Source organism: Hippocampus bargibanti, linkage group LG16 (genome assembly GCF_051943395.1).
Source record: "Hippocampus bargibanti isolate YZ-2025 linkage group LG16, ASM5194339v1, whole genome shotgun sequence".
In the NCBI taxonomy this organism is placed as follows: domain Eukaryota; kingdom Metazoa; phylum Chordata; class Actinopteri; order Syngnathiformes; family Syngnathidae; genus Hippocampus; species Hippocampus bargibanti.
Genome location: NC_142749.1, coordinates 10389789 through 10407203, shown reverse-complemented (window position 1 = coordinate 10407203; position 17415 = coordinate 10389789). Strand labels below are relative to the sequence as shown.

Below are 17415 nucleotides of genomic sequence, written 5' to 3'. Positions count from 1 at the left end.
TCCAACTGCAAGTTCGTTGCTTCCAGGTGTTTGATCAACATTGTGATAATGCTCAAGTCCTTTAAAGGACAACCGACGTCTCCGGACAAGTTGTGTCCATAATTTGTAAAATGGCTTCAAATGACTTCTACTGAGCGTATTTTTAATAAGATTCCACTGCATATAGCTAGATTTTACGTTTTAAGACTCGCTCTGAATATTCAGGAAGTCTTGTTCTTGAGTTGGTGACGAGTCCGTACATGACGTCATTAAAGGACCGCCCCCTGACCGTAAAAAAGACGCATTGTAGCGTCCTTCCATCACGTCAATGTATTTTGCTGTACATGTTTGGTCTGAGAACCGTGTTGCACCCAAAAGCCGCCAGAAGAGGGAGTCCAAGCCCCATATAAGGAATTTATCAGCCTGTGGAAGCGGAGGTGGCCACTGGAGGTCACCATTTTGTGCCTCTTTTCTGCTGATCCATTGTTGCCCCAATGTTGCCTCAAAATGGCATGGAATAAATTCTTTAATCGATTGCAAACATGTATGCTTTCCTCTTCAGAACTATTTGAATCATATTCATAACTGGATGTGTAACAAGAAAGCATATTCTCTGAATCTGAAGCCATTGTTTGGATTCTCCAGCAATGCAAGACGTCACAAACTGGGGGCGGGACTTTCTGAAAATGCCCAATTCGCAGCGTAATTTTTTGCAGATTTTGGACACTTTAAATCATTTTTATTGGTGTTTTGAATTTGAATAAAAATATCATATTGCGTGTTTTGGGTATTTTAGATGCTATAAAACGTTTTTCTGATGTCAGTTAAAAAACAAAAATGTGACGTCGGTTGCCCTTTAAGTCATATCAGATGCATCCGCAAAGCTCCCGGGCATTTGAAGCGTAAATGTAGCTTTTGGTAGACCGATCCTGGAACATTTTTGACAACACCTTGTAGATCTACTGTCGACCATTTCCTGGCAGTTAGCCAGGAAATAACTTGTGAAGAAAGAAACACTGTCATTAAACTGGTAGATATTTTACCATCAATGTGTGGATTCATGATATGGGGTCGGAAGTCGCGGTCTTTCATACCAGGTCAGAAGTCGCTATTTCATACCAGTGATTGGCAAAGGATGGCGAAGCATTAATAATAACCTTATAGAATTGCTATTTTTGCTAGTCCGACCTTTCTTAATGTCCATCTTTTCTTGAAAAGTCCATATTGAAAATTGCTTTAACAGTAAATCTTCAACCAAATCCATTTCTTCTCCTCTTTCAGCCACTGTTGGTTGAAAAAACTGCCATTACCGTAAATTCCGGACTATAAGCCGCTACTTTTTCTCCAAACTTTCAACCCTGCGGCTATTTCAGCGATGCGGCCAATTTATGTATTTTTTCTAACGGCCGCCAGTGGCGCTTGAGTAGAAAAGGTAAGATTAAGACCGGTGGTAAATATATGCCTCGAGGAAGACTGCAACTTCTCATCTTGTGCATAAATTAAATTATAGCGTGAACATACCCTCATCATGGAAAATACAAAAAGAAAGGCATATGACGCAGCTTTCAAACTAAAAGCAATCGAGCTGTCCGATAAAGAAGGAAACAGAGCTGCTGCACGTAAACTTGGCATAAACGAATCGATGGTGAGAGGCTGGAAACGGCAGCGGGAAGAACTGGAGCAATGTAAAAAGACGAAAAAAGCTTTCAGAGGTAATAAAAGCAGGTGGCCCGAACTGGAAAACATTCTAGAAGACAGGGTGAATACACACAGAGCAGATGGTCGAGGTGTTTCTCCTCTGTAGATCAGACTGAAAGCAAAAACAATCGCCACCGAAAAGAAAATTCCGGATTGACAGCAAGAGAGAGGCTGAAGTAGTGTGTGACAACGTCTATACTACACTGTTTCATTCCGACACTGAGGACGATTACTTGGATGGCTTCAGTTCAAAGGAGGAAGATGAACACGGCGTACCGCGATTTTCACCAGTATGTTCTTTTACCGGACCTGTTATACTGTGTTGCTAGCGTGTTGCGAGCGTGTTGTTACCATGTTGCTACCGTTTCACTGCCACGTCACAGGCATTAAAACTTTGTAAATGCTCTCTGTGTGCCATCTTTCTTTGTAAATATATGTTCATGTTTTAATGTGGGCACATGCGGCTTATATACAGGTGCGGCTTGTGTATGTACAAAATCGATTTTCCTTTAAAAATGTAGTGGGTGAGCTTATAATCAGGTGCGCTCTATAGTCCGGAAATTACAGTAAATCAACACAATTATATACAGTAAAGTCTCGTTATATCGATATCGGATATATCGATAGTCCCGGTTATATCGATACTATTTCTATGCACGAACGGAGAAAATTACATGCAAACAGGGTCGGATATATCGATACTCCCGGTTATATTTTTTCGGACTCCCTTGAATATCGATATAACGAGACTTTACTGTATTTTTTTATGCAGGTCACTACCGATGAAGTGTGCTAGCTCCGGCAAGTATGCTCTTAACACTAGTGGCGATCAGAGCAGGTAATAAGACCAGTTTACGCAAACTATGATTGGCTTGTGACTAGCCAATTATAGTTTGTGAAAACTAACGTTGACCAGCGCCTTTAAAAAGGCGTTGGTACTCCTTTTGGGTTGCCAACTCAAAATCTGATTGGTTAGAACAGTTTGATCGACACGTTTGATGGTCCAGGGCCTGCAGAACTGATTGTGAAGGTGCCCAGGTATATTTCTGACCCTGGTCGAAATGATGGCTGAAATGTGATTGGTTAAATTCTTAAATAGGAAATCACACACATGGAAGCAGTGCAACAGGGGAAAAGCAATGAAAGGAAGCTGAATGACAATTTGGTATTATGTAATAAGAATTCATGGATAGAATATAATAAACATCAGTATGTGATTCAGATATTTTTAGGCCAGCGGAGAAGGCCTTGCAGGCCCTAGTGGTTCACCACTGGTAGAATCTATTCCATGTGCGTTTTATTTGCACAATTAATGTTTTGTCAAAACATTCATGATGATAAGAGGGCTTCCTGACTTTCCAATGGATGAATCGCCGCAGGGGTAAAATACGATTGAGAAAATAATCTTGGTATGTTTTCATTTTAAAATATATTTCATCATGGATGTGTATTCTCCTCTAATGAGGGGAAAAAGAAAATAGGAATGAAGAAAAATTCCAAGTCTGTCCACGCTAATCTGGCAATGAAGCGTGGAGTAACAACACGTTTTCAAGAACAAACTGTTTAGTCTCACAGGAGAAGGTATTTTACAAAGGGGTCAAATTATGAAATGATTACCAAAATAAATCATCATATTGCCTTATCAGCCCTGTCAAGAATAATTATTTTTATTCATAGGGAATGAGAATCCAAAGCCAAATGCAGATTGCAAAACCCGTCGTTCACAATATTTATTGCCGTTACGAGATCATGTGAGACGGACTGTCATTGGAAATTCCTTATGGTTTGGAAATTTGCCTGAGCTGCTTTTTCTCTGACAGTTTTGTACTTGCTAAATGTCTCTGGGGGAGAGTTGGGGGGGGGGGGGGGGGTCGGGTGGGAAAAAAAAACAAACAACCGCGGAGGTCTTTCGATATTTGCGCTTTTGTTTTAAAATATAATTGATGTGTTGTAACTAGTATGGGAGCGGGAGCGGGAATGATCCCTGGAGTCAAGGCCTTGACACAGTCAGCTTTTTTTACTGGGGGTGGGGGGCTGTAGTTATTGAAAGCTCTAAATTCGAACAACAACATTCCAGCGACAAGGTCTGGCTTGCCGTACGCGACCAGCGTGCAACCGAGGGTCCAATGGCTTCAGGGCATCGGCAAAAGAAAGAACAAAATGCGGCTGATGTATATTTATCATATTGATAAATAAAGTTGGCGGCGTGAGCGATGTTACACAATACTGTACTGTACTTGGTTAGGCACACATTTTTTATTTATTTTTGGCAGGGTGGGGGGTATCTTGATGATGATTTGATTTACTGAAACATTAAAGGACAACCGACGTCTCCGGACAAGTTGTGTCCATAATTTGTAAAATGGCTTCAAATGACTTCTACTGAGTGTATTTAAAAAAAGATTCCACCGCATATAGCTATATTTTACGTTTTATGACTCGCGCTGAATATTCAGGAAGTCTTGTTTATGAGTTGGTGACGAGTCCGTACGTGACGTCACTAAAGGAACGCCCCACACCAAAAAAAAAATACACATTGTAGCAGTCCTTCCATCACGTCAATGTATTTTGCTGTATTGTTTGGTCTGAAAACCTTGTGTTGCACCCAAAAGCCGCCAGAAGAGGGTGTCCAAGCTCCATATAAGGAATTTAGCAGCCTGTGGAAGCGGAGGTGGCCACAGGAGGTCGCCATTTTGTGCCTCTTTTCTGGTGACCCGTTTCTCCCCAATGTTGCCTCAAAATGGCATGGAATAAATTCTTTAATCGATTGCAAACATGTATGCTTTCCTCTTCAGAACTATTTGAATCATATTCATAACTGGAGGTGTAACAAGAAAGCATATTCTCCGAATCTGAAGCCATTGTTTTGATTCTCCAGCAATGCAAGACGTCTTGGCGTGACATCACGAACCGGGGGCAGGACTTTCTGAAAATGCCCAATTCGCATGTCAGTTAAGAAACAAAAAAGTATACAAAAGGATAAGGGGCTTTAAAAAAATGCAGAATTCTTAGTTTGGTCTTGACCGTGCATTTTTTTTCCTTGTGTCCATAACTAACACTCCTGTTATTTTTCTGGCCTGTAGTTCTTGTTATCTTGTTTAACTCATTCACTGTCAGACATGCAAAAATGTGTCCATACCTGTGCAGGACCCACAGATTATTGAGATTAAGGACTACATAAACATTCAATGCAGCGTAAGAAACCTGACGTTCTCTCCTTTCATCAAAAAAAGAGTTAATTCCTAAATCATGTGTGTCTGGAGTTATATGAGCTCGAAATGAGGGCAGCTGTACACAATACCATGCAATACAAACACATTTGATTCAGTAGCGCTTTAACAACAGCTAAAGTAGGAATAAAGCGCTAACATGGAAAAAGGGGAAGTGCTGCCCCCTTGTGGAAGAGAAAATCAATGCCAAAGACCACGGTCAGCGCTTTACAGGCACCCAAACAACAAAAAACAAAACCCAAGCAAATTTAGGAATGGCGCACTACGTCATATTTTCAAGTCCCGAATTAATTCACGAATGGCAGTGAATTAGCTAAATATAGAGCGCACAAAAAATAAATGAATAATTAGTTTGCAAATTTGAAGTCCAAAATAATGACTGTTATTGTGTCGATGAGAAGGTTTCTTCAGCCGTCATCTGTTTGACAACAAATTGACAACAGCGTCCATTTTTGTCACAATTTAGGGCTCATCTCTTTTCACTCGGACCCGTTTCACCCCGCCACCACCAAGATAAAACAAGCGCACGTGTGAGTTTCATGTGAGCATGTGAAACAAATTTAATGGCTGTGTATTAATTTAACGCGTTTATTATTGTGGTTGTTATCTGCAGTGGGGTGGAACTGGAAGCAGCTGTTCCTCATATTGTTTTTTTGACTCTCTCATGTCCTCGCTAACCGAGGTAATCCAAGTATTGACACGGCAGTACTGAGCTCGACAACATGGCAAACTACAACCACAACAACAATGAAAAGAAATTCATGCAATAATTCGGCTGCAAAGGCGAAATGTCGATTTGTCTGCTTTCAGGGCTTTTTAACTCATTCATTGCCAGACGATGTACATAAATTTGTCCACTCCAGTGCCAGCGTTTTTGTCACTCGTATTGCAGGACCCACAGAATATTGAGTTTTAGGACTACGTAAACATTCAATACCGCGTTAGAAACCTTAGACTCTCTCATTTCATCAGAAAAAAAGAGTTACTGTATTTTCGAGTGTATAAGGTGCACCAAAAAGCCTTGATTTTCTCCAAAAGATGACCCTGCGCCTTTTACGCAGGCGCACCTTATATTTGCATATAAGGTAGTAGTAGTATTGAGCCCCAACAGGTCTCGCAACTACTGTCAGCAGCAACTACTTCATTTCTCCCTGAAGAAGAAGTGCATAACCCCAGCCTCTACTGTAGCACCTTATAATGTGATGTGCCTCATATTTGGAAAACCTTTATATATTCACTTTTTTCATTCATTAAAAGTGCGCCTTATAGACTGGTGCTCCTTATATATGGGGAAAAAAATGAAAATACACCATTCATTGGGGGTGCGCCTTATACTCCGATGCATACAGACGCCAGAAAATAGGGTAATTCCTAAGTTATAGGGGTCTGGAGTTATCTGAGCTTGAAATGGGGGCTGCTGTATAAAATACAATATAATACATACATATTGATTTATATAGCGTTTTAACTTTAACTTTATATAGCGCTGAACCTGTAACAAAGCGCTAACATGGACAAAAGGCAAATGTAGAAGGGAAAAACATTTCCAGTGGTCTGACCAGCACTTTATCGGCACCCTCCCGCAAGAAAAACCAAATCCTGAACAAATTCGGGAATGGCTCTCCACGTAACACTTTTCAATCCCTGAATACATTTGGGAATGGCAGCGAATGAGTGAAAAAACCTTTTTTTTTAAATGACATTTGATGAAACGTCTGTGAAACATTTACATTTTGTTCTTGTGTCAATGCGAGACGGACATTCCATTGTTTCATGTGGTCCCGTGTGCGTTTTTTTGGGTTTTTTTTTTTGCCACAATTGACTGAACGAGTCACAACACAAAGCAGATGGATTCTTTGTAGGGAAACGGCGAGGGGGGTGGGGGTTGAGTACCCGACAGGACCTTTAATTCATGGTGCTGAGCCATGGAAATATTGTCATGGTACATTTAACATGATCAAATACAGCATTTTTTGGGTAATATGGCTGTTGCATATACAGTACGTTGATGTTCATATTTTGGGATCTTTCATTTCTGTGTGATGCATTTCAATTTCATAATGTCAAAACAGATGTTTCCCTTTCGAGTCCGTTTAATTCTGTATGACGCTGAACGAAGGAGCTTTTTATCTCCCGGATTCGGAAAAAACTACTTAACTCATTTGCGGATGGGCGGGGTGTGATTCCGATCTTGTAGTATACAAATGGCTGCTTATGTCGTTTGGACTATTTTAGCTGTTGTGGGCCGGGGGGTGGAAGCTGAGACTGGACCTTTTATGCTTTTAGGAATTGCACTTGAGAGAGTAACCACAAGTGCACACATGTCTAGGGAGTTGGTGGGGGGGCTCACCTTTTTTTGTTTTGTGTCCTTCATTCAACGCCCATTGACCCACAGGCTACGCGTGGCCGGCTGCCAGAGACGTCACTCAGAGTTCAACCAAAACGGATGTGGATGTCCTCATTAAGGGCATCATGGGAGCTCGGAGGCCTTTCAGTGCAAAGAGGTTTTCATCCGAGCGCAGGTGTGGTTTGGGTCGTAGCCAATCTGCCGGATGAGAAGATGACAAAAGCGCTTGAGCTCATGTCAACACAGGACAGAGTGCTTCTTTCGCTGTTGTCACTGCATAGACCTAAAAAAAAATCTTTTACATCCTGGAATTACCCTGAGGGGATTCTGCCCCCAAGAGGATTTTTTTGTTTGTTTTGTGCATTAAGAGTAAGCTCAATTGAAATTTAAGTACATGTTTGTCTACTTGTGGTCTTGGTCACGAAATGAGGTCATGTAAATTCATCTAACATGACGAGATGAATGTAAAATCCGTCAATGTTCTGAAACATTTCCCCTTAACAGGTCAGCTGGCGTCTATCCCGGTTAACTTTTAGCGGCAGGCGGGGTAATAGAGAGCCAAAGCAGAATTTGGCTTTTACAGTACCTAACATGCATTTTTTAGAATGTGCGAGGAAATCAGAGTACCTTTAAGCGCCGACGTACTCCAGAGATGACGACTAAAATGCTTATGAGAAGATATGCGCCTGCCGTAAATGATAGGATTTTAAATATTGTCATCATTGTCATGGCTTTAAGGGATAAAATATCTGCTTTGTGTTGAATAATGATACAAAATGGTCTATATTGTTATAGGAATATTTTTTCCCTCTGCATCACTCCGAACAAACTCAGAACCAGCGTTTTTCTTCAGAGGACATTGCAGTAAAATTCTACAATTATTTGTTGAGAAAACAGAGAAAATTGGCTCTGGTCGTCCTTCTCCGCCCTGCGCATGAGGCTACAGTGAGCTTGTTACATTCCTCACTCAGTCCCAGGGCCCTGTAACTTTGTTGTGTTAAGAGCAAAACAATGTCACTGTTGCATTTCCACTGAGACATCCGCTTGGTGACTACATGGCAGACTGGCACTGTGCATTGTTTTCCTGATACACGCATGCGCACACACCGTACAAAGAAATTCTATTTCTGCTTGAATGAAAACAACATAATGTGCTTTGCAATTTGTGTGGAATGGTAAACCGAGAAAATACCCCCCAAATGTCCAAATATTATTTTTTTTTAAATACCTTTGCAAAATCTGTGAACAATAACAAAAATCTATTTTAACCAAAATTTCCTTATGGCTCTAACATATTCTTTTCGTGAAAGAGCTTATCAATTCAGCTGTAGTCACTCATTCACTTCCATTCCTGAATTTATTCGGGAATTGAATTGAGCAACATTCCCAAATTTGCTCGAGTTATGTTTTTTCATTAATAGGTGCTGATAAAGTGCTGGCCATGGCCTCTGACAATATTTTTTCTTTTCCACAAAGAGGTGGCATTACCCTTTTTTTCCATGTTACCGCTTTGTTCCAGCTTCAGCTGTTGTTAAAGGGCTATATAAACCAATATGTATGTATTGCAAGTCCAATTGCAAATTGGATAAAAGAGAATGAACTGAGGTCGTGAATTTGGGCAAAAATAATCAATATATTTTTTTTGCTGGGAGAGACACAAACCCTTTTTTGGGTTAATTTTTCAAAAATGTGTGTCATCTAGGAAGTGATTCATTGCATGTGATGAGTACTAAAATTCACTGAAACCGACAATAGCAGGCAGATTGGAATTTTGTTTGATCCGCTTGTTTACAACACCTAATTAGCATATTGGAAAATATCCGGTTCTTTTTTTTTTGGGGCATAGGCAATAACAGTTGACAGTTTGAAAGGTAGCACGCAGAGAGGCAACCAAACTTGTTTAGACACCCGAGCAGGATGTTTGGCACGTGTGTGGTTTGCGCTTTTACATGCACTAAAATACGTTCTTCAGAAACAGATTGATTCGCGCTTTTTACGTTCATCTTCGGTCCATTGAGATTAAATGGAGTCAGAGTCGGGGTAGAATAGAGCGATGATGTTTTTGTACTCTGAATCCTTCCTCACCGGCTCTCTGTCTGTTTTGGCGTCAGGCCTGGAAGCATCAGCAACAACTCAGTGTCAACTATTTGTCAGAAAAAAAAATAGGAGGAACCAATCTGGCTCAATCATTTCCATACGTTTGGTCAATTTGTTTAAATAAGAAAATTAACTCATTCACTGCCAGAAGATGTGCAAAAATGAATACATTGGTCCATTTTTTGGGTGGGTGGGGGTCTGCATTAAGACTGAGAACAAGACAAACTCCTATGCAAATAACCAAAAAGGTTCACCATCCACATAAAGCGAGCCGGGATTCGAACCTGCAACCTCTGACTGTGAGGCAGACTGTTGAATTGATCTCAGTTGAAACGCAGCACTGAGGTATCATAATACAGTGCCATATAGGGCTACAAATGCATTTCAAATCAAGTACAAATGTTACGCAATGCTATAGTACCACCAGATAATTTTAAACAGATGTCATATCAAAATGCATTTTTGTTAAAATAAAAAAACTATTTTGACAACAAATCGAGTTTATGTAGTGCCTGCAGGTATTGGTTAAGCTCTTCCCCCAAATCCACAATTTGGCTTGAAAAGTACCTGGGTGGTCTAACCGCTCATTATCTAATGTGGGGCCTATATTTCCATCCCGGCACAAAACTCACGCAAATAAGATAAAAATGAATTATAAATGATGTGCCATTGTTTTCCCAAATTAAATATTTACTGCCGATTTCTGTCTCGGAACAGGTGGCTAATGTTAATCATTTGTTTCATAAGGTCAAAGCTCAAAACAAACTAAACTATCGTTGCACTCAGTCCACTCAGCAGATGATACTTGTTTGTTCGAAAAGGGAAAATAAGTTTGAAGGCTGCGTGGCTGCTGTTACTGAGAGAATAAATCCACATTTTACTACGTGTGTGCTAATCAAATAAAACACTGTACAGTTGTGTGTGTGCTACACGCACGCGAGTCAGAGATCTCAACAACAGCCTGGGTCCAAAAGGCCCCAGTGACACTCACGGTGCCAACGCACCACGAACGCACTCACGCTCGCTTAACTGTGAGCGATGGGCTGACATCATGGCACCAATCACCCTGCGACTCATTCAGAGAAATTCTAAATGTCCTTTCTCGTTCTCCAAGGTTCAAAATCGAACTGCGATATATTTGCGGCGGCCCTCAGTCAAGGGAAATAGTGTCACTTTGATTAAAAACCACCCAACAGAGATTTTGTTGGATTGGATTGGATGAGCCTTTATTAGTCTCACAGTGGAGACATTTACATTACACAGCAGCAATGTGATGAAAGTAAGAGGGAAGGAAAGGAAGAAGTAGAAAAAAAATTCAGGAGCTTCTGTAAAGGCAGCCACTCTCGCGGCGCCATCGTAAACTCAAAACAACAACAAAAACAAAATAACAAATAATAATTGCAAACGGTGATGGAAGAACACAGGATGGATTCGATGACAATCCGTTCAATTCCAAGCCGCGACAGTTCCAAATACGCATCGGGGCTCTGCGCTGACGCTCCTTTCGTCTCATCGCGAGCTCCTCAAGCCATGCATCACCCAGCCGCAGATTTATCCAACAGCACTGATCTTTTCGCTGAACAAAGCAGGGCTGTGAAAAGGCGGCCCATTCCAGGCACAAAAAAAGCCCAATTGCCCCAGAGTTGTCCGGCGCTGACAGTCAAATGGCATCGACATTCCCCCCAATCAAAAACAGTGCTGGCATATTCATGCTGCCGAAAAGGCGCAACCGCTCAGCACAGATGCTTTGATGAATGTCGTGGTCAAAAATGCCACACTCGTTACGAATATGTGGGATATGGACCTTATCCCGGGCAACTTTGTGCAAAAGGTGGCGCGCACCATGGACATGGAACGGTTGGCGGCCCATTAACAATTAAATGTCAGGTTGATGTTTTTGGACAACGTGGGGGAGCGAGTGGAAAAAGGTGTGGCCAAGATTGAAACCCTAAAAGGTGAGGCTGATCGCACTGTCCTGGCCTAAGTGAAATCCATTGAGCAATATTTCATTCATATGAGTACCTTAGTTGTAATGGAAAAGACATGATTGCAGGTGCCGCACTGTTACGTGCCCTGTCATTTTGGCGCAATCCTCCAATTACCTCTAATAAAGTTACAACTTACTTGGACCTATAAACGTCGTTTGTTTATTACAGTTATGTACTCTGAAGTATTTATTTAGGTAGTTTCACTCTCCACTATGCATTTCTTTACAGGTGTGAACCCGCTGTTTTGCCTCCCAGCTATTATTTATAAGTCTCTTTGCCGTCCACACGCGTGCGCTGTAATGTCTTACGACACAAAGTGCGTGCGTGCATGCATGCATGCCAAGGAGCCCCACGTGGGAAGGAAACACTCAAAAGGTGGCCCAAAACAACAACATGTGGCTGCCTGAATCAAAATCAGAATCATCTTTATTGGCCAAGTGCAAAATTGCAAAGAGGCATACTTATATGACTGTTTAGAGAGTTAATGGCAAGGGTGAAGTAGCTGTTTAAATGTCTGCCTGAGGGGAGTAATTGGAAAAGGTGGTGGGCAGGGTGCGGAGGGTCCAGTAGGATTTTCCGTGCCCTTTTCTTGGTTGCACAGTGTGCAAGGCCACAAAAGTGAGTAGGGCGGTACCAAGGATTTTTTTCCGCCATTCTAACTGTCCGCTGAAGTTGGGCTTTGTCCATTTTTGCAGCGGCCCGAACCAAATCGGAATGGAAGAACACAGGATCGATTTGATGACTGAAGACATTTTGAATAGCTTTGTAGTTGTAATTTATTTATATATTTATTCATTTTTAATAATTCATTTTAAAGTGAGATGATTTTGAGAGCAGGTTTGTTTCATTTTAGTTCAGTTATTTTTTTTTCCACATATGGTACGTTTAACAAGTGCAAAAGTAACACAAAGGACTTTGTGTTTATAGTTATTTCAAAATAAATTATTCATTATTCTTACTATTAACTTTTTATTTTTATTATTTATTTTTGTTATTTATATGTCTCAAAACTCACTTGTACTCTGTGGCATTTGACTCGGCATGATTACGACTTGATCTTGGTTTCACTCCCTGGTGCTTTCTGCTATTTTTGTGACTGCTTTATTATCTGTATGTACTCGTTGTCCATGTTAAGCGCTTTGTTGCAGCTTCAGCTATTGTTAAAGCACTATATAAATCAATATGTATTGTATTGAATTGTATTGTATAATTTATTAAACTTTTAACCTTAATTTCATTCACGGAAAAATATTTTTAAATTGTAGTTAATTTTTCAAATGGTGAGTATAGTTTTTGCTTTTTTGAAAATTGCTGTGCCGATGCCCATTTTGTGTTTGGGAGCCTTTTACTGAGCGAGTTGCTTGTTCTGTAGCCACAAAGGGGCATAAGTCTTCTTGTGCCGGTCCCAAGCCCGGATAAATACAGAAGGTTGTGTCAGGAAAGGCATCCTATGTAAAAGCTTGGCCAAACAAACATGCGGATCAAACCTCTGAAGATGGAGGACACTGATTCGCTGTGGCGACTCCTTGAAGGGAAAAGCCGAAAGGAAAAGAAGAAGTTTCCATGAAATTAGACCGCATGAATAACATGAAGCGGTATGACACGTCATTCTTTCATCATTCCATTTTATCTTTCTTTTTTTTCATGTTACACGGCCTCATTTAAACTGACGGGTTTGCTTGTGTAATCTCTTTGCCCTCATCCAAAAAAAAACTTTTCAAATATATTCCATGAAGAATGTATTTATTGTATTTTTTTTTTTACTTTCATGGCATGTCATCCATGCCCCAACTGACTTAGATTATGCAACACAGCAAAAGAAGAAAGTCGTAAATGTAAGCCACATGGAACTGGCAAAACTACAGAGGTGTTTTGTCTTCATCTGGCATGTAAAACGATTTCAGTCTGCCGTTGCAGAGACGTTTGCTAAGTTATCAGCTTTACACAAAGTTGGAGTCGTCATCTTTTGTTTCATCTTCTTGCTGGCAAGACCATCTCTAATCCTCAACTATGTGGCGTTTTGTTAAGTGCTTCATGCTGAAGACGACGGCCGGCCGGGTTTTGTCACATGAAGCTTCAGATAATGGTTTCAAAACTGATGTGAAGTTTTGAAGCATCTTTTTTTTGGTAATTTTACTCAAAATAGCAATACAATACATTGTTATTTTAATAGCGCTTTCACAACAGCTGTAGTATACTACTGCTAATAAAGAATTACATCACACTTAATACCCTCTGCGCCCCATTCCCAGCCCACATGCAACGAATGAAGCTATATTTTCTTGTGGCACAGATTCGCCACAGCAGGAGCTATCACCCCCCCCCCCCCCAGACTGCAAATGAATGGCACGTGCTAAGTGAACCAGAGAAAGCGCAGAAGAACTCGAGTCCAGACCCAAAGATTTACTTGGCCATTGATTTTCACACTGTCAGGCATCTCATGAGACCTAATTAAAAAGCCACTGTTTCTCATGTGTTCCCCTTTAAATTGGAAAAGGGACACCATTTGCGGCTGTCAGAGATGTTTGTTCTACACTGTGAACAAATGCTCAAACACAGGAAGATTGTCCGACTGCCAATCTCTGCAGCACTCTGCCAAGCTATTTATTCAGAGTATATTCAAAATTAAGTGACACATTTGTAAAACACAGGCTTATTGATTGGAAGACCACTCCCCTGAACATCTCATGTTACAAGCACCAACATACATAAACCAAAAGAATAAGGACATGTTAGTAGGTTGTCTTTCCATGAACTGATAGATTTGTAACCTGGCTCATGACCTCTTCCTGTGAAGGGGTTTACCAAATCCTAAATCCCGCCCAAAGCTAGATTTCTTCCCCGAGGATGACAGTTTACCGTAACAGGCTGTGTCTGTGCACCTCAGATTGAGCCCAGACTTTCTGTGCTTCCATTGTGGGCCTTGTGTTTGGCCAACTAAACATCAAACTTTTAAATGTGATACCTTCTATTGTGTTTATTCTCAATCAGCGGCAGTAAATCTACTGCGGATTGAAAGACAGATTTTTATTTGTACATTTTTAAATATCAACCCACCAGCATGGGCTGATTTGTTCTGGCGTCGCTAATTTGAAAAAAAAGGTGCATTGATTGAGGAAGCACACGTTTACATATTTATACAAACCATATTTTCCGGTGTACAAGGCGTACACGATAGCCTTCATTTTCTTCAAAAGATGACCCTGCGCCTTATACGCAGGTACGTCTTCAAATTATGTGGAGTAATATTGAGCCACAACAGGTCTCACAATGACTGTCAGCAGCTACCAACGCCATTTTTGCCAGTAGAAGAAGTAGTGCATAACCCCAGCCTCTAATGTAGCGCCTTATATTTGTAAAACTTTTATATATTTCAATATTACACCTGGAAAGCTTTTTCCTTTTATTGGGGGTGCACCTTATACTCCAGTGTGCCTTATACACCGGAAAACACGGTACTTTAAAAAAACATTTCAATCCATCAAATTTTCTCGACGTTGTTCCCTGTGCTGCTCCAGCTAAGCAGCAGGGTAGGGAAAAAAATGCCGCGCATGATTGCGAACTGGCTCACTCACCGACGATGACAGCACTAAATAGGAGTCATCGACTATTCAGTCGCTTATATCTTAAACTGACAAGTGAACTATTTATTTTTTTTGATGGCAGGGGATGGTTGGGGGACGAGGGGTTGTACTCCATGACCTCAAGCGTCAGTTCACAATGTTTTGGCCCAAACAGGTCCGTATGTGCAGATGGGCAGATATTCACCTTCTAAATAATCCCACTCGATGACATAAACAACTTCATGCGAAGGCAGATCAGCAGCAGCTGCAATCAGTGTAGTTAAACTGGTAAGTTTACTTAAGATGGAGTGGGAGGAAATTCTGTCAGTAATGCAGAACCGAGCGTAAACCAAACAGGAAGAGATGTTCCCTGTTCAGATGTTGCCTATTGTCAAGGAGGAGGCCGCCAGCATTCGGTACAGGGATGACGCAACGGGGTGGCAACTCGCCAACATTCAACAGCCGTTAAAAACGGATCTTAGCCTAATAACATAATAAAATGCCCACTGTTGTAGCCGCTGTCCTTGAAAGGGTTAACAGACATTACCAAAATCCATGATTTTCTTCAAAAGGTGACCCTGCGCCTTATACCCATGTCCGCCTTATATGTGATGTAATATATGTGAAAGAAAAAGTGAATTGCATTGAGTAAGAGTACTATTTTAAATTTCTACATGGTGTATTTTCCGGTGTGTAAGGTGAAGCCAAAAGCCTTCATTTTCTTCAAAAGATGACCCTGCACCTTATATGTGATGTCATATTGAGCCACAACAGGTCTCGCAACTACTGTCAGCGGCCACCAACTCCATTTCTCCCCCTTAGAAGAAGCAGTGCGAAACCCCAGCCTCTCCTGGAGCGCCTTATAATGTGGTGTCCCTTATGTTTGGAAAACTTTTATCTATTCATATAATATTTTTGGTGAAGAACAATTATTCATTGAAGGTGTGCCTTATCGTCCGGCGCACCTTATATATGGAAAACATTTGAAAACACACCATACATTGGGGGTGCACTTTATACTCCAGTACACCTTATACACTATAAAATATGGTATACTGTACATACAGAAACAGCGACATCACACCCAAATCGTGGTGTTGCCGTCAAGAATAGTAATCTATTTCACCATGTATATATAATTTTGGGAATGTGGGATGAAACTGGAGTACCTGGAGAGAACCCACGCCGGCCCGAAGTGAGGATGCAGACACCAAACAAGGAGTTGGAATGGACCCAATATCTTTGCACTGTGAGGTCAATGCACGAACCACCGGACCAGCAGCTGTGATCCATCCAATTTCACAGTAGGCACACTGAAAACAAAGACGTGATCATGTAGTGAGACAAATTAGATTAACGTCTGTGTAAGCCCTCAGGCGTACAGGAGTGGTCCATCGATGAAAAGGTTTCTTCAGCCGTCATCTGTACTTTTTTGAAGGTGTCGGACGTTTCGCCTCCTATCCAAGAGGCTTCTTCAGCGAACTAAAGTCTTACTGGTATTATCGGCCCTATATATATATATATATATATCCCTAATGTCCAGACATGGCGGTGCCGGACACTGCTATAATAGGTCCCTAAATTAGATTAACGTATTTTCTGGACTATAAAGCACATCGGATTATAGAGTGCACCTTTAATGAATGACATATTTTAAGTCATTCACTGAATTTATTCGGGAATTGAAAAATGTGATGTGGAGCACCATTCCCAAATTTGTTCGGGTTTTCATTTTTCTTGTGGTTGGTGCCGCTAAAGCGCTGGTCAGACCTCTGGCAATGTTTGAGGGGCTGCATTTGCCTTTTGTCCACGTTAGCACTTTGTTACAGCTTCAGCTGTTGTTAAAGCACTATATAAATCAGTATGTATATTTTGTATTTTGAACAGCGGCCCCAATTTCAAGCTCAGATAACTCCAGAACCATATAATTTAGGAATTAACAAATTCTTGGGAGTCTAGGGTTTCTTAACGCTGAATTGAATGATAATGTAGTCCTAAAACTCAATATTCGATGGTTCCTGTAATTTCAGTGAAAATGACAAAAACCCTGGCACTGGAGTGGACACATTTTTGCACATCGTCTGGCAGTGAATGAGTTCAAACATTTTCCATAAATGAGGCTGGATTATGAAGCGCATGGTTGACATTTAAAACAAATTAAAGTTAAGGTGTGCCTCATGGTGCGTAAAATACAGTAAATAAAACGCAAGCAAAATGCTTTCACAGTGCAGAGTAAAAAAGATATCATTAAGCAACAGTCGTTAAAAAATGTGCTGTAATATTGTTCGTGTTGTACTTATAAAATGAATGACAAGAGAAGAAAAAGTTGAGTTTTACCCCCACCGCTGTTGTTGTTTTTTTTTTTTTTTGTCTACTGCGTGATGACGTAAGGTCTTTGGGCTACGATTGGAGCCTTGTCATTCTCTTCCAGTCTTCCTCTGACTCCTGCTCTTTATCTGTCAAGTGTTTTGGTTTACATTTGGGTGTCTACTTGATGTGTCTTGAAGTGAACT

The 17415-nt window shown here is 40.9% G+C and overlaps 1 protein-coding gene across 1 annotated transcript in view; it reads right to left on the bottom strand.

Annotated features, from left to right (window-relative positions):
- Positions 1 to 7316: 7316 nt before the first annotated feature.
- LOC148886409 (sorting nexin-19-like) overlaps positions 7317 to 17415 on the bottom strand; it is a 35562-nt gene continuing 25463 nt past the window's right edge. The window contains exons 14-15 of the transcript XR_016117947.1: positions 16072 to 16215; positions 7317 to 7452 (exon numbers count right to left, since the gene is read on the bottom strand). The gene's annotated coding sequence lies outside the window, so the exon portion shown is untranslated. The remainder of the gene's footprint in view (positions 7453 to 16071; positions 16216 to 17415) is intronic.